The sequence below is a fragment of the Mercenaria mercenaria genome, chromosome 11, assembly GCF_021730395.1.
Source record: "Mercenaria mercenaria strain notata chromosome 11, MADL_Memer_1, whole genome shotgun sequence".
In the NCBI taxonomy this organism is placed as follows: domain Eukaryota; kingdom Metazoa; phylum Mollusca; class Bivalvia; order Venerida; family Veneridae; genus Mercenaria; species Mercenaria mercenaria.
The window spans coordinates 25,237,929-25,263,573 of NC_069371.1; the positions used below are offsets into that span (position 1 = coordinate 25,237,929).

The 25,645-nt window shown below is 33.2% G+C and overlaps 1 protein-coding gene across 3 annotated transcripts in view; it reads left to right on the forward strand.

Annotated features, from left to right (window-relative positions):
* Positions 1–25,645, forward strand: part of LOC123531397 (corticotropin-releasing factor receptor 2-like) — a 331,996-nt gene that overhangs the window by 48,053 nt on the left and 258,298 nt on the right. Inside the window, exon 1 of one of the 3 annotated variants that reach the window (XM_045312311.2) lies at positions 6,860–6,989. The exons of 1 other annotated variant lie outside the window; for it this stretch is intronic. The gene's annotated coding sequence lies outside the window, so the exon portion shown is untranslated. Of the gene's footprint in view, positions 1–6,859; positions 6,990–13,363; positions 13,583–25,645 lie in introns of those variants that run through there. One more of the 3 variants, XM_045312310.2, reaches the window with a different exon arrangement.

Here is a 25,645-nt window from a genome sequence, read left to right on the forward strand (position 1 = left end):
TGTGTTGGTCGGCTTATGGAATCAACACTTTTTCTATTTTATAAAACAACATGACCTTCATACGAGAGGAAACTATGTTAAATTGATTACAATATTTATTGACGTTTTGTCGAAATCATTTTTCATACAGGCATTTTAATTTTTTATCTGATGCACGGCAATTGACATATCGTGCAGAGTTTTGCCGATGCTGTTAATGTCATGCAGCGGTGCTTGCCTTTAAATCCCTAGGTACACATAATGCAACCAAGATAACTTTGTGACTGATGAGCTTAGATAATTTATCTAAGAGTATTAATGAGTATTCCAGATATGCGCTGATACAAGTTTTCAATTTGGTTTCGTTTAACTGCATGCTTATTAAAGTCTTGAACATTTTTATGTAGAGAACTATACGAACGAGATATAAAGTACTCTCGGAAACAAGCGATATAGAAATCAATTACCCCTTTCGTACGAAGAACGTAAATAAAGAAGTACTTCTTTAGACAGAAAACTCAGGAATTTAGCCACTACTCTAAGATCTAAGTGAATGTTCTGATGAGGTACTGCCGATAACTTGAAGTATATGAAGTGCATAAGGCGAAAAAAAAACAGCAAAGCGAAAGCGGTTTGAATTTTTGTTATGATACCAAAAAGCAAGCTTTTAATATATAGTTTTTATATTAACGTGTGTTAGGTTATGAGATAAATTTCCATGAGCAAAATGGGGACGCAGCCTACATTCGTTTCGTAAAATACATATCTAACCAGAAAAAATCAGATGCGTAATATCATAATACTCATATCTCCTCCTTGAATTTACAGAAGATTCTAATCTGTTAGTTTGTTTATCCTTCCTTCCAATAGGCCGATTAGAGAAATTTAAAAGTAAGAATTAATTCTAGGATGATGAGTTACAACTTATTGCTTGTCTGTTATAGGGCCGTGTTTTTTCCACGGTTTAACGATTTGGCCGATCAGGTTTCAAATTTCAACTTACAAGATGTTCACTTTTAGGTATAGTTGCACATATAGGCTGGTCATTTTAACTTTGGAGTTGAGCTTATTCCAACATAAACGTTTTCGTGTGGAATAAGTAGTTAAGACATGAAACACAGAAAAAAATCTTCATTAACATCATGGAACATTTTAAGATACAAAATAAAATCAATTAAACGAAATGTTAGTTTTTTGTGTGTTCTGTTTAACGTCGCACCGACACATTTTAGGTCATATGGCGACTTTCCAGCTTTGATGATGGAGGAAGACCCCAGGTGCCCCTCCGTTCATTATTTCATCACGCGCGGGCACCTGGGTAGAACCACCGACCTTCCGTAAGAAATGGTAGTATCATTTCTTTATTCACATGCATGTATTACATTAAAAGGCAGTTCAATGAGCATTTTTGAAATAACTGCTCTTACCGTTTCAGAATTTCAAGCACATGTTGTGTGTGGTATCATTGATCTTAGATGTTCGTGCTGTGCTATATTTCGATATATTACGGAGGTATATTTTCACAATAATGCAGCTATATAACAAACACACTCTTTGTTTTAAATTTGTATTACACATGTTTGTCTTAAATATTGTTTCTACCTGACAGTGTATAGAAGTTTTTTTCAATTGTTTCTCAACTTAAAACATTTTGAAGAAATGCACTAGAGGATACATTGCTGGTAAACTATAAAATAAATGTAATGCACTATCTCAATGCCCCTCTTTTCTTACTATTTGTACACGTGCATATAACGCAAATCTACTGTCAAATATGTACATATAGTATTCTGTAGGAGTTAGATAAAATCTTTGTGCGCTTACATTTGTAGACAGTTCTATTAAATTGTCAGAATTTTCGACCAGTTTTCGCATAAAGAAATACACATCTTTGATTTAAGTTTTGCATTTACATAAACAAATGTGATGTTGATGTTCTCTCTTAAATTAACAAAAATCGGTTGTATGTCTTGTTTGTATTCTTTCGAAACTGTAATAGTGACCTGTCGTTTCATTTCACGTACGTTTCCTGTTAATGTCGGTATTGCATAAATGTTGTTTGTTTGTTTGTTTTGGGTTTAACGCCGTTTTTCAACAGTATTTCAGTCATGTAACGGCGGGCAGTTAACCTAACCAGTGTTCCTGGATTCTGTACCAGTACAAACCTGTTCTCCGCAAGTAACTGCCAACTTCCCCACATGAATTATCAGAGGTGGAGGACGAATGATTTCAGACACGATGTCTTTTATCAAATCGTCACGGAGAACATACGCCCCGCCCGGGGATCGAACTCGCGACCCGTCGATCCGTAGTCCGACGCTCTCCCTACTGAGCTAAGCGGGCGGGCTACATAAATGTTGAGACAGGAAACAAATCAGTTGTGGCTTTCTTGAAAAACATCCTTAGCTTATTCACGAAAAATTGAAAAGCGACATCAGAACAGTTTAGGAAAATGGCAATTTTTAATTCAATGGTACATCAATTCTACAGTGTAAAACTCAAAAAAGGAATGTCAAGTTTGTTGAAGCTGTATAAGAAATTGTTTACACCGATTTGGAGATACGTTGTTACTTTTTGAAGCTATATTCTGCACTGGCATTAACGGTTGTGCTACATATTAAGTAAACGTGAAAATGAACGTGAGAAAAGGAGGGCCGTTGAGCGTGATTGTTTCTGCAAGGTTTAGTACTGGAGCTGAAGCTTATTTTAAGCAAAGCTGATATTCAAATCATCGTCAAAGAACGAGAGCAAACGTAACGTTTTATGTAAAAAGATTTAAAACAGTTTTGACATTTTGACAAAATATAGTCAGAAATTTGCATAGAGTTGGTTTCCAAAAGATTTCGCCATGATCGTAGTTGATATATCGTTAATACAGCGCCTCTAGTTATACATTCTAAGCAAACGTCTGACTGTCTTAATCTTCTAATTAGAAAAAATCAATCAGTGTCTTACCAAACAGAATGGATTTCAATGTTCCTTTATTAAGCGTTCATAACCTTGTTATATGTTGACAGAACTAAAAGAAACGCCAAAAATTAATCTTTAGGACGAATCGTAGAAATTGGACAATGTTTTGCCATCTTGATCTTAGCGATGCAACACAATTTATTTCCTCAATCAATATCAAACCGATCAGTTTAACAATACAATACAGGTCATCGCACTATTCGTGAGTTTGATATGTCTTCCAATATATTTTTGATACAATAAACTTGCAGCGCGTATACGTCAAACTGTTATAAAAATATAAGGCTGTTCAGTACCATTGTAATTCATTTTATCATATTTCAGTTTCCATGTTATCGTTTGGTTTGGTTTTCAAATCTAGCTAAAAATATAATATAAAGTATATTGAAGTTTACGATTAGTCCCATGTCTCTCTAGGCTACTCATACATAAGCAAAGTAATTTGAATCTTTTACGAGATCATACATTGCAATTCTGTCCTTTGCTCTATTTTGATTTTCGAGGGATTCCGAAGGACAAAGTTTGAATCTATTTCAAGCATTTGATGTGATGAACACACTTTTATTTAAAAAAGTTTGAGGTAAACTTTTGCTTGTGACCACCCTAGAGGTCACATTTTTTATGGGATCTTTATGAAAATTAGTCAGAATGTTCATCTTGATGATATCTAGGTCAAATTTGAAACTGGGTCACGTGCGGTCCAAAACTAGGTCAGTAGATCTAAAAATAGTAAAATATTGTGACCTCTCTAGAGGCCATACTTTTCAATGGAACTTCATGAAAATTAGCTAGAATGTTTATCTTGATGATATCTAGGTCAAGTTTGAAACTGGATTACATGCCTACAAAAACTAGGTCAGTAGGTCAAATAATATTAAAACCTTGTGACCTCCCTAAAGGTCACATTTTTCATGGGATCTTTATGAAAAATAATTAGAATGTTATCTTGATGATATCTAGGTCAAGTTTGAAACTGGGTTACGTGCGGTATAAAACTAGGTCAGTAGGTCTGAAAATAGAGGTCAGTAGGTCAAATAATAACAAAACCTTGTGACCTCTCTAGAGGCCATATTTATCATGGGATCTGGATGAAAGTTGGTCTGAATGTTTATCTTGATGATTTCTAGGTCAGATTTGAAACTGGGTCACGTGCCTTCAAAAACTAGGTCATTTGGTCAAATAATAGAAAAACCTTTTGACCTCTCTAGAGGCCATATTTTTCAATGAATCTTCATGAAAATTGGTCAGAATTTTTATCTTGATGATATCTAGGTCAAGTTCAAAACTGGGTTACATGAGCTCAAGAACTAGGTCACTATGTCAATAATAGAAACAACGGCGTCATACTCAGTTCAAAACTGGGTCATGTGGGGACAAGTGAGCGATTCAGGACCATCATGGTCCTCTTGTTGAAATTAACTCATCGTAAAGCGTAAAGTGCATGCAATAGTTTGTAGCTAGCATCACTCAGTTATGATATACAAAGCGTTTTCATGTTACTGCATTTGTAAAGAGTTTCTCTGCATATCCAAATCTACCTCGCTCTCATGGGAACATCAGATGTGCTATTCAAGTGTATGAGTAGAGTTGAAGCAGTGTATCTCTATATATGTATTCGTTTATTTGTTTTCAAATAAACGAAATGCTGTTACTATTTGTATAACTTATATTACTGTTAGTTATTGTTTCTACCCTTTCTTTACACACAAAAGGACAGATTACATTTTCGAAAGAAAATAGGAATTTCGTTGCAAAGTTAACGATAAGTTGATTGCATCCTTACACTTGAAGTAAAAGGTTTGCATGAGAAACTAATACATTCAGTCACGTCTGAGATCAATTGGTTATGCTAATTTTACCAAGTCATGCAATCGTTTTAGATCTAATGTCTACATTACAGCAAGATCACCCACTAGAGAAACAAAATGCAAGAAAAAATGGATTATCTTCGTCTTAAGCTATATTGAAATTAAGAAAGTATTACAATTCTTTGGTATTCCATTACAAGGGGTATCATTTGATCTCTGTTATTTACTTTTGGTCATGCAAAGGCGCTTGTTTTAGAATATCTGCCAAAATCCAGTATGATTTTTTTTAAATAATGACTTAGTCGTTGAAACTTAGATTAATATCATAATCATATTTCTCAGATTTCAGATAAAGGGTGATATTTTCAACTGTTTTATTTAACTCTAAAAGATTGCTTTTGCGAAATAAAGAAATGCCGTACATAACGTAAATAAAGCGTTTTTTGTCCGAAAAAAAATTGATTACATTTGAATAACACTTTGGCTGTCGAGGATAAGTTGCATAACTAATACTAACTAATCTGTTTTAGGTATTTATCTAGCAGTTTTTCCTAAGCTGGAAAATCATTTTCACGCTGGTATTTCACATTCAGTTAAAATATTCTAATATGTTTGTTTCTGTTTGTTACGCTAATGTTAAATAACGCCACGTTAACTGGCGATGACGTCAATATTTTTGTTGCGACCAAGGAAGAGCTCTACTATATTTTATTTTCTGTTTGATAAAGGTCATATAAGAATCGAAATAACACGAGTTAGATATTAAATTATGCGTGTCTTTAGTTCTGCCAATATTTTACGTTTACTCGCATGACGACAAGCTTATAAGCTACTTTCACTGACTGACTAAAGTTCACATTATTTTCTCATAAACAAGTACGTACATGTGCTGTATATATAGTACTGACTTACCTAATCATTGTGATTTTGTCAATACCATTCTTTATATAGGCATTTTATAATTTTATTATGAATGTTTACTATCAGATCGTGATGCCGTAGTGAAAAATTCCATTTTATCCCTAAGGTATAGATTAAATTGTGACTCTTTCTACATTTAGGTAATTTTAACTTAATTAGTATCAAATGTCTGCAATAACGAAACTAGATGCATGTTTTATGTTGCCTTAACTTTTAACACGAATGTCCTCATGCAACTATGCCAGAGTAGAACTTCTTTTATAACTAGAGCTATCACTAAAGGTGATGAATGTACCCCTCCATGCACTGACACAGTACATTGCAATCTGACGCACACAAGATTCCATAATTATGTGGACTGTATGTATATAGACTGTATGTATACAGTATATTAACAAAAACCAAAGTCCCATAACTATGCAGAATATTTATATGAAAGAACGTAACATGCACCATGCACAACTAGGGTTGGTACTGATCACTTGTGTGAAGTTTCATTAAATTGTGTGCAAGGGTTCGGAAGATTAGGCGCGCACAAGATTGCATATGCAGACTGTGTGTACATAGTATGTTAACAAGAAACAAAGTCACATAACTCAGCAATTTTTATTGTTGAAAGAACCTACATGTAACATGCCCCATGCACAACTACTGTTGTTACTGATCACTTGTGTGAAGTTTCATTAAATTTTGTCAAGGGGATGAGGAGAGATGGTGCGCACAAGATTGTGTCTATGTATCTAGTATAGTAACAAAAAACATTGTCCCGTAACAATGCAGTTTTTTTCTGAAAGAACCTCACATGCCCCATGCACAACTATTGTTGTTGCTGATCACTTGTGTGAAGTTTCATTTAATTGTGTCAAGGGGATGAGGAGAGATGGTGCGCACAAGATTGTGTCTACGGACAGACGGACGGACGGACGGACGGACAGACAGACAGACAACCTGAAACCAGTATACCCACCTTACAGCTTTGTTGTCGGGGGTACAATAAGTCTTTCACGCTTAAATTTGGCATACCGGTCTGATATTAATTTGTTTCACTTACATACAAAATAGTGCATTTGTGTCTGTTGATGCAAAATTACGTACAGGCGATCGTATACTAAACATATGTATTGGCACAAGCGAAGCTGCTGGAGAAGAATATCAAATAACAAAATATTTTCGTAGACGCGTACTAGGTGATTACAGAGGCAGTTTTCGGACCTAATATGTTTGTTCACCTTGCACTAAACTAAATTTGGAATACACTTTTAATGACTCTATATTCACCGACAAAATCATTGACTGAGAATAAAGAAAGAGGTACGTTGTATTTTTATCAATTCACAACATATAATAAGTATTAAACGATACATAGTTTCTGCTCAGAATGTTAGACCTCACGTTTAAAAACACTTGGAGAAACATTTGTGCTTTTTTTTATTAATCAAATATGAAGAGTAAAGTAAAGGCGACACGACAGTAACATTTTGTCTTTGCGTTTGAATCAAACGTTAGTATTAATATGCCTTACGAGAATAAATAGAACATTAAAATACTTTAATCAGATACATATGTTACACATTTTCTAATTTATTCTGTCTCGAATCATTTTGTTGACAATTTGATATTTAGAATCGATCTAAAATGATCTTTTTATGACACAAACTTTATCGAGCAAATACATTATATAATCAATATATTTTTATGCTTCAACAACATATTCTCAGTTATCTTATATGTCACTGTGTTATTCTTGTTTTGATCAACGATTTGATGTTCCGTAAATTCTAATCATATTATATTATAGTTGCAATCTTTAAAGTATTTCATATCCTACAATATATTGTATAGGTCTTTTTAATAAGGTATAGTGTGTGTTTTTTTCCTGCTGGAATGCACGTCTTTTAAAAACAGTTCTCAATGTGCGATTTTATAAAAACAATATTGATAGTGTAAATATTAAAAAAAAAACAAAAACAAATGCAGTAGTTTTGAATATTATTCAGTGAAATACAAGTCACTTGCAGTCAAGTATCCTCATATTGCCGCCGTTTTCTAACAGGTCCGAATACTTTCGTTTTCGCATGAATAACATGAAAACATACGAATATAAGTATCAAAAGTGTCTTATCTTATGTAAAATACACACTAGAAATAATGTCCACCAGGTCCTCAATCTACGCATCTATTCATTAAAAAAGTGTTTGACTATACCAGGAAAGCGTTATTTTTAACCGAATTTATACTGCTGTATAAACAAACTATTACGTGTACCTGACTCTATTAGTCTGCAATAGTTTGCAGTTTATGTTTTCAAGATTTGAAATAAGCTTTTTTTCAATATAACTAATTTCTTTACTTAATTTTTTTTCTAGGAACTACACGTACACACGAAACAATGAAGAAGAAATAATAAACATTATCAATATATATAGATCTAAGATTGAAATATATTTCACTGCGTTTTTTTTTGTATTTTTTTTTATATAGAGCAACTTTCGCTTTGAGTTAAAGGCACTTGCTAATAGTTTCGTTTCTCTGTTTACCTATTTATATTTCGGTCAGTTAGAAACAATGATAGCTTTTGTATAGTTATGCTGTATCTAACAGGTTAGCAACAGAAGTTTGTACGTTTGACCATTTCTGACTAAAGTTATATATGCTATAATTGTAACTAGATCTGTCAAATATTTTGACTTCTGATGTCCACATTACTGCTAGAGAAGCCGCCATTGAGACAAGATATAAGATAAAATAGATTTTCGTTTTCTTGCGCTATACAGAAATAAGCATATTGCTCCAACGCTTTAGTATAAATATGTTTTCAATTACAAGGAATATCATTTAATCTATGTTATTACTTTTCAATCATGCAATGCGCTTGTTTCTGAATATCTCCCAAGATGCACAAGCGATATAACTGACATGATGACTTTCTGATGAATCAATATATGAAACTAATTTAGTCATAATATGTCTCTATGTGTTCACATGAAAGAAATATTATTTCGCTAGTATGTAAGTGAATATTTTTGTGACGAAAATAAATACCCTGATAAAAGAAACGAATGCCTTTTGATTGCGTATACAACTCTCGAATAAAATGTTTGCATTATTATTATTACTTGATCAATTAATCATTAATTACTCTTTGAATGTACAGAAATGTAGAACACATAGCGCTTAATATACATTTGTCCTTTAAGTTTTTCAGCAGTTTTGCCAAAGCTTGTCAATGAGAACTTTTCGATGGTCATATTTCATGTTCATTCAGTAGTTTGTATTAACTTATGTGCGGCTTTAATCATGCGAGCATTTTCTATTCGCTTGTTTGTTTTGTCACAGACATATTTCCGTAGGTGTTGTCCGGGATTATTTGATATTTTAACATTATTTTCTCATATATACGTAAATGTGCTGTTTTATGAAACAATGACGATATCCGCTCTATGAAATCTATGAAAAGAATATATTTAGTCCTAATGTTGTTGTTGTTATTTTTTATTGAATATCATTGTTCATACAGGAATGTTACTTTTGTCTGATGCACTCTGTTCTGAGTTTTGTTTTCAGATACTTCTTATGTCATGTAATACATCACATTTAGTCTTGAATCTTTGCTGTGGTTTCCAAACAACAAATATTTATATAATGTTATTTTATATTACCAGGCTTTAATGTATAAATAATATTTTAAGCTAGAGAGGAGCCAGTTCATACTGTTTTACGTTAACTAGACAAATTATTAAACAGACCACAACAAGTAAGCGATAGCAATACGCCAGTATGGTAATTATTTCAAGGTGTCGTTTCAGGGTTTTGTTCCTGTTGTTTTAGTCTGAATTTTACTTTAGAAGAAATGATGTGTACACTAAACTTCGTGATGTCGCAGTCAAATTATGTTTATCTATATTTCCCGTTCTAAATTAGTGTAACAGGATTCTTACTGCCTGTTCAACCCAGATTATATCTCAATTTCAAGTTTTAGTTAATGTTTGAAACAGCAACAAAAAGTACTATAAACTCATTTTAGGGTCAAATACTACATGACATCGACATTTTATGTTTACTCTTATTTCTGTTGCAATGACATTTTGTACTATATGGGAATAACATCACATTCACAATAATATCATAAAGAATTTAGGAATATTTTATCTAAGACAGTAATGCTCGAGTTTTGTTTTTAAAAGAACCCAAGCCAGAATTAAATTTTACCTTAAAATGTTATATAGAAAGTGACGGAATTCTGACAAGAGGTAAAATTTACCTTCCTAGTGTCTGTGACCAAGCCCTGTAACAGAACAAAATCTACGTAATATATCCAGCCTCGACAAAACGCGTGCATATTTCATGATAAGATTTTCAATATGACGCAAGGGGTATACAGAAAGTATCCATAAATTTTAAATAGGATTAACATGCATGATATAGACTAACGTAAGTATTGAACAACCGTGGACAGTGTAAAATTTGCAACACTTGTATAATAATACACAACTAGCATCAATAGAGGTAAACGTATTTAGCTAGTACTGTGATCTATTCATTTAAAGAGATAGAAAATATTGCATTTACTCTTATTCAAAAAGAACCATAGATGGAAGATTTAAGGCATTCCACCCCCACTCCATCTTCCCTAAAAGAACAGAATTAAATATTTTGTTGCATATGTAAAATCATAAAAAGCTTTGCAGGAAAATAAATAGCCAAAATGTGTACACTTAGATTAACGAACATTTATTTTACAGCACAGAGCAAAGTGTTAAAGTTGAAAGACTTGAGTAATTTCACCCATTGCTCTGTGCTTTAAAACAAGTATCAATAGAGGTGTAATAATTTCAGTTAGTACTGTTACTTAATTCATGTAAAGAGCTAGAACATGTCAAATACAGTTTTCTGCGGACTAAATAGAATAATGCGCTACAATGTTCAGTAACTGTGGTGCGTATTATTGCCTCTTCTAAACGTTTGATAAGTTATGCATGGGGTTCTTAGAATAAGCATTTAGTGTGTAGAATTGTCGTAGACATGTCGTATTTTGAGTATTCGATATCTCCGAACATTTTTCGAGAACGTTTCCACAGAGTTGTATTGTTGTAAGGTAGTAAGTATCAAATGTTTTGGACATTTTGGTTAACGTATATTGGAAACTTGTTTTTATTATTTTCATAATCCTTTTTATAGTTAAGCCAACTGTACCTATTGAATCGTATAGAAAATTCTAGTCAAAATCATTTGGAAAAAGGACCGTTTAATAATGATACGATGTCTTGGTCTAGCATCCATTAACTTGAACGGGAGTTATGACCATTGAATGTTGACTGATTGTTTACAGTCTAGTGGTTATATTGGAGAAAAAAGCAATTCGGCGCTTTTTTATTCATTTTGGTCTCCAATAACTGTGATTGTTTTCTGCCGGAATATATGACACTTATCAATTATACGTTATTATGCTTAAATTAATTTCTTCAGTTGTGGTATTTTTTCATTTTTACTTGCATTCCTGTGAATTAGGAGAGCGTGTTACCAAAACACGTTGTAGAGTTATGATTGTAATGAACAGAAGTGGGTTTTTTTTAAAAAGGTACGACTGTCACCTTTAACATTCAGTATACGCACCCCTTGTAGTAAAACTTCTGTTACATTGGTACAATTTGCATACAATAATTTTAAGATTTTGAAAGACGAAAATACATGTTCAGGAATGTGTATCATTTGGGTTGGTTTAAGTTATTACCCATGTGGCCGTAATAATTGAATTACATTTAGTTCAAATGTTGGTCGTCCTTAGTCTTTGTAATATGAATCAATCAAGTATTTGATTGAAACGATCTATTTAACTCTGCACTATTTGTTTCTACTATTTGTATGACTGCACATTGTAAAATTACACATTTCAATATCTTTGTATGCTTTAAATTGAACACATTTCTGTTGAATTGTTCGTCTTTACTATCAGATTCTCAGTTACGGTTTATCAAGAAAACAGGAAATTTTAAATCTGTTAATCACACGAATGCTGGTAATAAATCTTTAAGGTTTTGCGATAGTAAATTGGGACTCTCTTTCTAAATTAAAAATCAAAGTTACTGTAGTGATCGGAGATTGTACTTATTGGTCTCATTTTTAATGACGTCTTTTATTCGCACTAGTTCGTAAATACCACTGACATTGTCTTAACAATTAACTTACTTATTAAATACTTTTTTGTCGCTGATCTGAAAAAAATTGAAATTCGTCCGGGATTTCAAATATATGAGCCGTGCCATGGGAAAACCAACATAGTGGGTATGCGACCAGCATGGATCCAGACCAGCCTGCGCATCCGCGCAGTCTGGTCAGGATCCATGCTGTTCGCTAACAGTTTCTCTAATTCCAGTAGGCTTTGAAAGCGAACAGCATGGATCCTGACCAGACTGCGCGGATGCGCAGGCTGGTCTGGATCCTTGCTGGTCGCATACCCACTATGTTGGTTTTCTCATGGCACGGCTCATATCTGATTTGCAGAAGTATATGCCGACTCAAATCCATAATCACTATTCGTTTAGACTTTGTTAGTTTTCTTTTCTGCAGAACGTTCTGATTGATTGTATGATATATTTATCATACAGGTACATGTATTATGTGTGATGAATATCAGTGTACTTGCAACTTCATCTGATAAGGATTGTAGCGTAATAGTATGTCGACGAGTTAGTGATGAAAGTGGTCCTTACGTACCGTTGATGAAGGTTTTGTAATCCCGGTCGCACTATCATTTCATGTGAAGGGAGTTGTAATCCACATTGCACTATACACACTAGGGGGTATTTGACAGCAAAAGTCTACGCTATTTTTAACAGCCCTCGTATGTGGACTGGAAGGGTATATTTAAAAACAGTACGTGCTATTCATATAAACCGTATGCATAGTAAGTAACAAACCCATCAGTGCTGTTGTGACCTGCTGTGTCCAGAAGATTAGGAATAGAAGTTGGGTACGTGTAAATGTAAACATATATTTATATTCACGAATGAATACAATTATAATGAAAAACAGAAGTGTTCAACAGACAGAAAATTACATAAAGAAGTTATACCTATCAAGATATTAAAAGTTACGTCGGTGATGATTTTTTTAATAATAACTTCCAGCCATTTTTAAACAAAAAAGTTATAAAATATTATCTCCAATATAGAGCGGATTCGTTTATTTATTTTTTTTTTCAAATATCTTGAAGCTGTCGAATCATGGGTCGATTGTCGGTCACGTGACTCTTCAATTAATCAGGATAGCCTTTTAGGATCTATTTCCTGAGTTCTTATATTTATGACATTTATGTCTATTTACATAAACTATGTCGTTGGAAGAAACAATGAAATGTTAATATATTGCCAATGTGTCTGTATCGGTCCTAAGAAATAATGATAAGCAATATCATCACGAATACAATCTTGCAGTTATCGGCAATGTACATTTTAGTAAACATCTTCGGTAACAACGCCGGATGCATGTTTTCTGTTGCCTGAACTTCTGACCCTAGTGTCCTCGTGCAACTGTATCACAGGAGAGCTGCTTCCTCTTAATGAACGAAAAAGATGTTTTATGCATAAAATCGGCGTACTTCTATGAAATTGAATTTTTCATCACATACTCAAAAGTGAAATTGTGTTTGACACGGAAGCAGCTGGCTGTTGATAATATAACAGAGTGTTTCTTATGTAAGCGCACGCAGTCGTACATTCTGTGATGGTAAAATATATGTATTCAGTATTTCACAGGCACATCTGTCGGTGCTGGATATAAAATAACAAATCAAATATTTTGTGTTTGTGGGGATGTTTCCGGCAGTTTTCGGACACAGTAATTTAAGTTTACGTTAGTATACGTACTGGATGTTAACCGTTACGTCCCCTGACTTCATGTAAGTGGTAAGTTAAATTTTATCAAATTACAAAGTAGGTTGTGCATTGTGTTCTTTTTATTTGTAATATTCAAATTTTCAAAATGTGTGCGAAACTGTATATCAGATAGGTAGGATAACAATAGAAAGTATGTTTCAGCGCGATATATCATTATATGTTACAGTAATTACTTGTTACACTGCTGTTTTCAGCTAAGTGGCATTCCAGTGCGATCTATATTATGCATAATTATGTTATTTTTTGTAATTCATTTCCTTTTCAGATATTCACGTAATGGCATTTATATTGGAATTTCCTTTATTTTGTTCATTTAAAATACAGTAATTGGCATTTCCAGAGTTAGTACTGTACAACTTTTAGCACTGTGACCGATCTTTTACTTACTGATTCTCACTGTTAGAAATTGTTGTTGTTTTTTTTTTTTTGTAAAAGTTTTATGTAAATACCTCAGACTAAATGTAAAGCACAGAGGCGCATTAGAACTGAAGAAAACATTACATATTAAACTGATCATTGAGCTTTGTCAGTAACAAGGAAATAATATGAAAGAAGGTGCTGGATATTGTCTTGTACAATAGTGATATATTTGTACTAATATATCGGACGGTGACGTGGTATAAACGCGGACTGCTGATATAAATGGTAAAGTGGGTAAAGAATGATTAGCTAAACCTGTTAAACCGAGTTATATAAGTATATTTTTACATGACTGGATGTTAAATTTTGCCACAGTGGAGATATTTCTTTATCAGGAAAGAACCCACAGACGGCCAGATAGATTAAGCTAATTGTTAAAATATCACCAGCGACGACATATCTTTGTCACTGGCATAGATCTACAAAACATCAAAATATATTTAAGACCATCGCTGCTACGCCAGAAAGAAACATTTATCCTCCATTATGTAAACAGACGTTTTCTCTTGAATACTCATTGAAGTTTCTTTGGAGTTTTTCCTATGGATGAATGCTTTCCCGTGTTAATTTTTTCAGAATCATTAAAATTCGAAGTCTTTCACCAAAAAACCATCAAAGATTCTTAACGAAAATACGATTACGATTATGTATTTCAATTAATTGTACGAAACTTAACGTTACCTTTTTTTGCAGATATAATTTTATTTTCCCTATTTAATTATAACAATATTATACTTTCGAAATCGCATTGCTTTTGTGTTGTTTATAAACCTATTTAATACCATTCAATTCAGATTATCTCTTGTTTGTTTACATTATGCATCTGTGTATCGAAAACATGTACAAAGTGTTATATTGTGTCTGAATAAAAATCCAGATCACAAATATATATATGATATCTGTAAGTGGCTATCTTTCTTTTTATGCTTATACAATCTAGTTTCATGTAATTGAGTTTAAGCATATTCACATAAAATTTAAACGCTACTTTAAACCCTCAAAATACACTGCAAATGAAACACAGTAAATATGAATATATTGCAAGCACATTAAGAAACTCTTTTTCATATTTCTTCTTTTATTACCATCTCAATACAGTAAATGTATAATTGATATTCCAGTTGTGAACTGTCATATATACATTAACTAATAAATAAAATCTAGAAAGAAGATCCCTCGGAAGCACCGAGAACAAGGCAAACAGTGAAAATTGCAGACTCGGTTTGATTGAGTCTGTTAATGAGCAGTAATGGAAAATGCAACACTGCACACGCCCCCTAGCACCGGCTTAAGCAGTATTCAATCTTCATATCTAAATGAACTGAAAATTCAGTGATGCGCAAATGATCATTTCCGTCTGTAGACAGATGTGGGGGTCTTTATTATTTTTTAAACCCTTATCCTTTGAAATCACCTGTAAAACAGCTTATATACGTTTAAACTGATTTCATTTTCTGAATTTCAACATCAATCACATTTCACTTGAATGTTTGATTAGCATACTTAAAATCAAGTTCTAGAAATAAATTACGTATCTTCAAAAGCATTTTTTCATCTAAATTACTGACACCTGGCAACTCAATCTTCTTATTTATATTTAAAGATATTTAATGCCCAACTTTCACTAGAATATTTCATCTTGATATATTACTTCAAATATTGAAAATACTTATCAGCTGTATTTAACTTTACTAGATATATGAATTAATCGAGTACGTAGAGCTAAATTCGTAATTAAATGTCATGCAGAAATTCGTCCAATGTTCAGTGGTAGTACACATTTATGCTGTGTTTAGCTATAATATATGAACAAAGTGTGTGCGATTTTGATATCACACATAACAAGTACACATTAGCTTTATGTTTAAATAAAATATAAATTGCTCATGTTTTCAAACATGGAAGTTTGATCTAATTTACCTTTTAAGTTTCGTTAATTTTCGCTTTTGCAATATTCATAACATTCTGTTAACCGTTTATTTCATTTTTAATCTATAAAGCATCGATATCTTATTTCGAAAATGATAAAAGTTTGGTATGATTCGTTTCAATTTAGGTCTGATTTATAAGGTTCCCATATTATATTTTACTATGTATAAGTCCGATGAATTGAAATATCAGCAAAGAAACAACTGAGCATACCTCTTGTATCTGTCCAACAGCTACATATTTGTTTGAAGTTCTAGAAGCTTAGATAATCAAGAAATAACTCGTTTTCATTACATCGTTACCGTAGTTAATTAAAACATGCAGCCTATGAATTATTCAACAAATTATTTAGCAGGGGGAATTCGTGCATTAAGTATAAGCCAGAATACATTACTTTTATAAATGAAACTTGCACTTGTGCTATGTAGCAGGCTAAAGTGTGTGAGTTATGCACATTTTCACATTTTATAGTGACGTTTGAGGTTCCATACTGTCTGATTACTTAATCTTATACCTACCGTTTGATCGACCTTTTTCCATAACAAAGTTATTTCTTGGTTTCACAGTTCATTATTTATTTTTCGATAAAATTCATATTATACATCTTCCAAAAGAACTCCAAGGATGCTAAAAGATACTTTTTAGATTGTCAAAATAGCTCAACTATTTATGCATTTGTCGTTGAAAATGATTTTGTGGCGTATTTTCCATTTTAAATTTCTACAATTGTTTACACGAATCGTTAACAAAAATGCCTTTATTTATGAGATGATGCACTTAGCAGTTCAGTGGCAAAAATAAATTGTTGAAACTCTCTAATAAATTATATGGCTGTATTTATGAAATATGTCATCTAATATTGCAATTGCGGACTTTTTGAACGTAGCACGCTGCTTACAGATTTCTCCAAAAGTTTACTAAGTTAGTTGAAATGGTACTGGCACAACAAGGTTAGTGTCGCTTTTCAAAAACTTACATCATATATCCTAAGGACAAGCCAGCACATGCTTATGCGATCCTGTCAGGCATATATATGTTTTTGACAACACATAAAATGACGTCACTCGACCTTCAGCTAGTTTCGGAAGTAAAGAAAATGAAAATAGAAATGCTAAACTTGAAAACGAAAGCCGAATTTTGATTCGTAGATAGTCAGGGGTCACGCGCAGGGGTCACCCCGTCTTTTCTAATGAATTGAAATTACCTGGGATTTGTACTGCATGTCAGCTTTTCATCTACAAAAAGACATTTGAGCTCGGAATAAACACAAATCCCACAGGGGTTCGTAACGGACCAAGGGTACATTCAATTTGATAATTTTGGAACTTCATCAAATTGCTCGAAAGGTCTTTTTTATGTTGTCTCAGAGTGTCAGTATATGCCTCGGATGTACGTTGTAACCGTATTTCAGAGCTGCAGACCTAGACATTTCAGAAATGTTTTCAAAATAAAGTTCGTGTAATAAATGTGGATTTTACGGAAGCGTGAAAAGGCCATCAGACGCTTATACGTTTTTATGCGTTAAGGCTGCTGAAAAGATATGCGGTGAAGTAAGTAGAAAGATCGCGAAACATGATGATGTATTTCTAAGTTTGCTTTGTTAATAAAAAATAACAGAGCTGACGCTAGAGACAAATTCAAGACTTTGTTATTTTGGAACACCCTTCCTAATTATCAAAATATATTATTTTGCTGATTTTTTGCGCAGTTACTTTATTTTGACTGTCCAACATTTTTTCCCGATAAAAACAGTTTGCTCAGAAAGGTAGATACAGACTGCAAATACATGCACACGAATCTCTTTGTTTTTTGGTTCACTTACTATTTGAAAACTTAAACATGCTTTTTGTCATAATATGTTAAATCATAAAGAAAGTTAAAATTACTCGTATCTTAGAAATAGGCTATGTTGACTCGGTCAATTATCCAATTTTGACCACCGCAGACGACTGGTTGCCTACTGTCTACGTGGTATATATCCAATATCGTCGGTTTTACTTCTGTCTCCAGTAGTTTTATGGGATACCGCCAGACGCAATGCAAACAATCAGTTATCAGTATTTTTTTTTATTAAGCTAACATTCCATTTCCTCCAAATAGCATATGTTAATCTGATGTGAACATGAATTATTCTATAATAGAAGGATTATTAAAGCTTTCATTGCATACACAAGCCACAGTAGTGTACTGACAAGCAGTAAATTTTCATATGAATGAAATATTTTCCATCTCTTCTATAAAGTATAGTTACTTAGAACATTTTTTGTCGAAATATATCAAACCAAACTATACGTTTACGTGAATTCATACAAACTATGATCATGTCTTTTCTCCTCTTACGGACAAAATAATTATACCCAGACTGCTCTTAATCTATTTGGTGCCTCTAATGCCTTTCTATATTGTATCATATTATTTATCTTCACAGCAATTGTCAATAAGTGCCTAAGGCAGCCGTAAGATATCATTCCGAACTTGGTCGTGTGTTATAGCTTTTTAGCCATCTGGGATCATGAAACCTGTTCAAGAGGTACTGTGTAAAAAGCTTTGTTTAAGCTGGCGATTAGGGGAGTAGTAGCATTTCACATTTATTACTCTCTGTCCTGAGCACATTCAGTCAAGTCGAGTTAATTATAATAATTATTCATCTTGGCTACGTTCTGTGCTTACAAGGGATCTTCCTACAGATATTTTGTACCACGGAAAGAGTCAGTCAAATCATTTCAGAAACATTTTCATAGAAATGGTCTGTTTATAATAAATTATTTCCCTATTTATTCAAACTACATGCATGTCTGTACATTGTGCACATTATGCAGATACACAATTATATAGGAATTAGATTATATCTTTGTATGCTTAAACTTGCAGACAGTTCCATTAAATTGTTCGCATTTCCAATCAGATTTCCCATCAAAATATATCCCATCCCATAGTTTGTTTGAATTTACATACACGTTTGTGGTCGAAAACATGTCTTCATGTTTCAATACTGAAAACTCTTAAAATTGGTACTTTTCAATATTGCTAGCGGGAAAATATATAACAGAAAAGGTCTGTACTATAATTTTTTCCTTCATTTTATTAAATGTTTTCTTCTCTTACCACTTCACTACCTCAGCAATCAATGACTTAACCTTGGTTTAGTAACCAAAATAGCAAAAACATGCACTACTTACTTAAACCTATGTCCAGATGAAAAAGAACATTTTTTGTAGGAATAAATGCTCATCTCGTGACTATCGTATTTGCAAAGTTTTAACAAAAAAGGACAACAATTCAATAGGAAGCGCCTCGTTCTTAGAATGCACAGTCTTTCCGTAGCAAAACCCTGTAGTAGTGAGTGTTTACACAATAAACATATACACATAAACACACTGAATAGAAGGACAACCCTAAGGCCCTAACACAAAGAAAATCAGTTGGGAACGGCCTTGGAGAAGACAAGAGCAAAGGCACCTCTATGAATTTCACACCGGTCAAATTCGTACAAACCTTCACTCATAATATCTTCTATGTTCCAAATTTACAGGACTGTGTAAATAAAAAGTCCTGTCAGGGGAATCACTTACACACTTCTGCACGGACTGGTAATGGTCACGAGTATTCATGTCTATGCAGTTTCATTTTAATTTTGAGAATAACAGATTGAAAAAAGTTTTGAATAACATCATATATAAAAGTCATAAAGGTTTTATGAAAAATAGATACATGGGAGGAAATAAAAGAAATTTACAAGAAACAATAGAATATGCAGCAAATCATAACACTACGGGAATGTTTATATTCACTTATTTTGAGAAAGCTTTGGACAGCATCAGCCATACATTTATCCACAAAACTGATTGCTTTTAACAAATGAAGAAAAAAAATGGATAAAATTGTTTTATACCATTTTTATTCTATACTCACTGTAATAAATATTTCTCAATCGCCAATGTAGAATTGTCTTACTTTGAAGCGGATTTCCTAATTAAAATTAATTGCAGATCCTTGTAAAGGAGAATTTTTAATATAAAATTTCGTTTCCCTAGACAGTTTTGCAAATAGTTTACAGCATTAATACAACAGAGCTGACACATGGGAAATACAAAATTATCAGGAGCACGTTTTCCGTAAACAATTTGAATCACAAAAACGGAAATTATTTTAAAATTGGAACTCAACATGGCAGCTAGTTTTTACTACAATCCTTGAAGCGGTTGTCCCGTTTTATCTTAATTGACAATAGTATGGTTTCGGCTTGTAGATCAATAATCGTTCAGTTTAATGTAAACTGCAGCATTGAATGCTACTAGATGCTTAACTGATAAGATAGTTTTATCTTAATAGCTTTATAGAGTTTCAGACTATAGCAATTACATTGTAATACGTATAGCAAAAAGCTACGTACATTGCGATACAGCGTGCCTTTAATGTTATATTATACAAGCTTTCTCTTTTAAGAAAATTGATATGTGCTAAATTAATAAACGTATTCGCAAACTATTGAAATCGATTTTTTTCAAAGTCAATGACGAATGTGGACAAACGTTTTTATTTCGTTTGAGGAGAGTATGAACTGAAAGATTAAAAAATTAGAATATGAGTTTTTGTTTCTAAGATATTTTAAAAAACTGCAAATCAAGAAAAAATGATGACCGCGACGGGAATCGAATCCAGGACCGTCGCGGCAATAAAGACATTTCCCGTCGTCGTTACCAATAGTGCTAAAGCGAAAGTAGTGAATTATGACTTCAAAAATATAGATATTTATAATCAAGACAGTTTACCTGTAGTAAAGCTTTACAAACGCTTTTCGATTTTCATCATAAAAGTAGTAAAAAATTGCAAATTCTCATGTGTATCTGTAATACATAGTTTGTCAGTAATTAAGTTTTAAAGCCTTCTTAAGAAATATAGCATTTATTTCTGGGGGCCAGTTCCTTTAAGTTCTCTTTTAAAATACTTTGTTATTCACGTTGCTGCATGCACCAAAATAAATGCTTAGACTGGCGGCTCGGGTTCTCAGATTCCATGAAAGCTTGAAGATGTCACTATATGAAAATGTAATTTTGTCTTGCACTCCCCACTCAAAGTAAAAACAACATAACAAAGCTTTCAGCTAATATATGCTCAGTTTGTATCTTGTTCATAAGAATAGTGGCGTTATTGTAGAGACATAGATAAATTTTCCTCGATCGATGCTACGATTTGTATAATAGACTTAATAAGATTAAAAGAGAAATGTGAGAGAAAAATGTATCTAAGGAAAATGATATAAATGTGTATAAGAAGAAATAATACTGTTTGCAATATATATCATTATTCTATACCTATTCTATCTAAACAATCGCGAACGTTCATTTGCAACACGTGACCGTACAATATATCACGGTATTTGGATGCACGTGCGTACAAAAATCCTGTATTTGGACGCACGTGCGTACAAAAAAAAATCCTGTATTTTCTGTATTTGGACGGTTCAACAGTCCCATGTTAAACAAACGATAAAGCCCGAAACGCGTGAAAATGTTCCGAATGTAAATCGGATGAAGTAGAAGCTCTATGTACAGAGTTTGATTATGCGTCTTGAAATCTGGATTTAATTTGAGTTTTTTTTTTTTTTGTTTACAACACAAAAACGATTCAAAGGATAACAATGCTATCTGAGTTAGATATCAAAACGTTCGTCAATAATCAAAAACTTAATAAAACAGTAAAAAGGATCATCAGATGTTGGAATATTTGAAAAGTCGCTGAAAGAAGCCCTAGAAATTGGTATTGGCCCTGACTGTCTAAATAGCTAACTCAGCAGTTTTTGTTTAACGGTTAAGAAACAAAATGGAGAAGATTATGAATGGCAGCGGACGGGCGGTCAGAATCCGAAACATGTCTGCTCTATAATTCAGTTTTCGTCGGCTCTTCACCAAACTTGCTGACGATGTTTATGGGCATTACATCCCGGCCAATTTCGATGACCAGCCAAATTGTACCAGGCACTCTTTGATTATAGTCCTTGAATTACTCGAAAAACGGGGAATTTAGCCTTGTCCGCTCTTTTAAGTCGAACAGTTTTCATCCGATCTTCATCAAACTTGCTGACAATGTTTGTGGGCATAATATCTCAGCCAAGTATTATTACTACCCAAGTCTCCAAATGGCTGTTGTAGAGAGGTTGCTCCATACACTTTTTTAATGATGATACACAGAAAAAACAACATTCAATGAACTACGTATATTACGTATGAAGTGAAATAAATATAGAATAAAAAGGTTATTTAATGTCTAACATTGTTCTGTATAATATATATTTGCACTCATACCAAGCTGGGAAAAACTAGAAAAGTCAGGAATACAATACTCAGTGAAACATTTTTAATTTAAACTATTATTATAGTAAGATAAAATAGATATAGAATAAAAAGGTTATTTAACATTGTACTGTACAATACGAGATATATTTGGACTCGTACCCAGCTGTGAAAACCATATTGAACTCGCCTAGCGGCTCGTCCAATATGGTTTTCTCAGCTGGGTAGTCGTCCAAATATATCTCCGTATTGTACAGAACAATTATGTTAAAACCTAATACCAGTGATGCTTTTATGCTATTATCGTGGAATAAATATTCAAACTTGACATATTTGATGTGATAGATCTATCTGTTTCAAATTGATATTGCTGGCAACACGGGATGTTTGTAGGGTATGACATTTTTCCTGATGTCCTTTCTTATTTCCTAGAGAATAATGACATGTATTCAAAAACTCTTCTCCTACAACGTTTTGAAACATTTTACTCTTTTTGAAGCAAAGACTTTGTCTTCAAGGTTTCCGTTTCATGTTGTTACATGTATATTTTCTTGTCCTTTGATATCATGTAGAACGTTGAATTTTTGTATAATACAACTCCGCTTATGCGTGACGGGTATTGTACATATTAATGCCTTCATTGTTGAACTGGTCAAAGGCATTGTCGGGCTTATATATGGCTATTATGTGTGCAGATGCACGATCATATTGCAAGACGAATTGAGATTTGATACTTGATAACAATGTTTAAAGTCAAGATCGCTGTATCAGAAAATTAGATTTTGTTTCTTCGTAATATCTTTAGTAACCGTGCAGATAATTTAATGACACTTTGCATTGCATCAGTAGGGCGAACATTGTTAGATACTTTTTATGATAGAGTTGTGCTAAATTTAGAATTTTTATTACCTCGAATATGGTTAAGTTATGAAAAGTGCAACTTTGTATACAGATCGGTTTTATTTGAAAACAGTCATCATGAGAAAAAGTGTACTAAGACATGTTTTGTTTTTATGTTCACGTGAACTGTTAATCTAATAACTTATAAATTTTCGTAAAAAAATTAGTTTATTGAAGATAAGATATTACACATATTCTTTAAGATTCAAAATGTTTACTAAACGCACCATTGGCGACTAAGCAACATAAACTTTACACGCATCTAGTGTCAACATGTCAATATCGTAGAGAGAAAAAAGGCATGAAAGTGTAAATTTATTTAATACTAAGAGATAAAATCTGGCTTATTGTGTAGGGCTTTTTGGGACACATGATTAATACTATAACTAAAATTAATTACGTAATAGTTATAGTATGTGTGAGAGTGTGTTACCAGGATATATCAGAGCTAGGGGTACATCGAGGGTATTTTTAATGCACATATCGTCGAGGCCGGTAGGCCGAGACAGATATGTGCAGAGAAAAATACCGAGATGTACCCCTAGCTCTGATATATCCTCGTAACACACGAGCATTACATATTATAACTGTTTTATCGCATAGTTTTATCATTAAAATTTATATATTATTTTCATTTAAATTTGTTTATTATTATTTTTACTCTTTTGATTCCCTTTCTGCGCCTCGCTGACTGAAACACTAAAACTTCTGTTTTAGAAAATGTGTTCCCCAGATAAAAGTATCCAACAGATTTCTGCATTGGTTTTAAATCTTTGCATTTCATTGGCCAAACATATTGTAAGACTTGTTGTTTTGTTTGTAAAAAAAAATCAAATTGAGAAATTTCAGAATTTCATATATTTCATGTATTTCTGAATTTGGCGATAACTATTGAGTTTTTGAAATATTCTAGTTTATTTATTCTTTTACTTTATAAATGTAGGTGTTTGTGATAATTCTTTCTCTGTGAACTGTAAATTGGAGCTAAAATCATCTTTGCTTTGAAAGGAAAAAAATATACTCCCTTGATAGGACCTCAATAGAGAAAAAGTGTTGCGATATATATCGGAACAGTTTTTTTCTAATGAAACTCTATAGAGATTTCTGTGTTGATATATATCGTAACAGTTTTGTAAAATATCAGCACATATTTTGTAGTATTAATGTGTGTTACCATGTTTAACATACTGCAAAGATCAAAGGAAAACTGTCGCGCTATGTGATAAAGCCTTGAAAGTAAGCGGTGGTCTAGTAGTTAACGTGTGGGTCACTCAACGCATAGGTCGTGGGTTCGAGCCCGACTGGTGTCATGACCCCGCCTTCTCATATGGCACCAGTACTGTTTTTTCTACGAACCGGATTCAAAAGTGGTTCAAATTAGTTTTGAAGCACTGAAACATATAATATTATTCAGTACTTTCACAGGGACAATACACGTATTGGACAGACGTTTTATTCATAAGGAGGTACAAAATGCGTAAAATGTAGTTAAAACAATTTACATGCTAGATCAAAACACTAAACCCCTCGTTAAAATCTTGCATGTTATATATTTTGACGTAAAAACTGTAAAAACAAGTGCCTTCTGTATATTCATTTAAATTTTTAAAAAAGGAAACAGAACGGATACAGTGATTTTTCATTTTATTTTTAGAGGTTTAGAGTAGCACCAATACGACACAAAGTCATATGGCCAATTCTCCATCTTTTGTTAATGGGGAAAGACCGCAGGTGCCTCTCAAGGCATTTTCCAGGCGTAGGCGAGCACACTGGTAGAACCACCGACCTTCGGTATAGATAGATATAATTTAGTTTGGTAAAAGTGTACATAAAACAAAGCGTTATTAATAAGATAGATGCATATGCTTTAAAGGCCTAGATTTTGGCAGTGGGCCAAGGGATCTTTGTCTTCACCAGCACAGTTGGGGGCTGATGACCAACACTAGGTTTAGACTCAGAAATTGATTCTCTCTTGCCAAGCCACCCACTAACTCGATCTAGCTCTTGGGATAATATAGATTCAGTAACCGATATACTCTTTCCAGATACGAAGATACCAGGATCATCAGCATAAAATAAAAGTTTGTTATTAACCGCTGCGCTCATGTCATTCACGTGTATTAAAACATAAAATGGGAACAAGAATTGACCATTGATGTACCCCGCAAGTGACTGCAGAATGTTTAAATTGTACAACAGAAACACCTAGCTGCTTGGATAGCTTCCTTATATGAAGACTTTAAGACCTCAAAGGAGGTTTCGATCTCACGTCGGTGATTGGTGAGGACTCGGCCATGGTGGCACCTATAGAATTTCGAAATATTCACAGCTGTGAAATTCTCACCAAATCTACCAGTAATCTACCGTAATGTACGAGTCCATCTCATGTACTCGCTCGGAGATATATAGATTGCAAAAACTTAAAATCATCAGCGAACACATTTTCTAGAAATAAAATATCTACACACGGTGTATACAAAGTGAATGCTAGAAAAGTCTTGTCACATGAACAGCTGTAAATTGATCAATT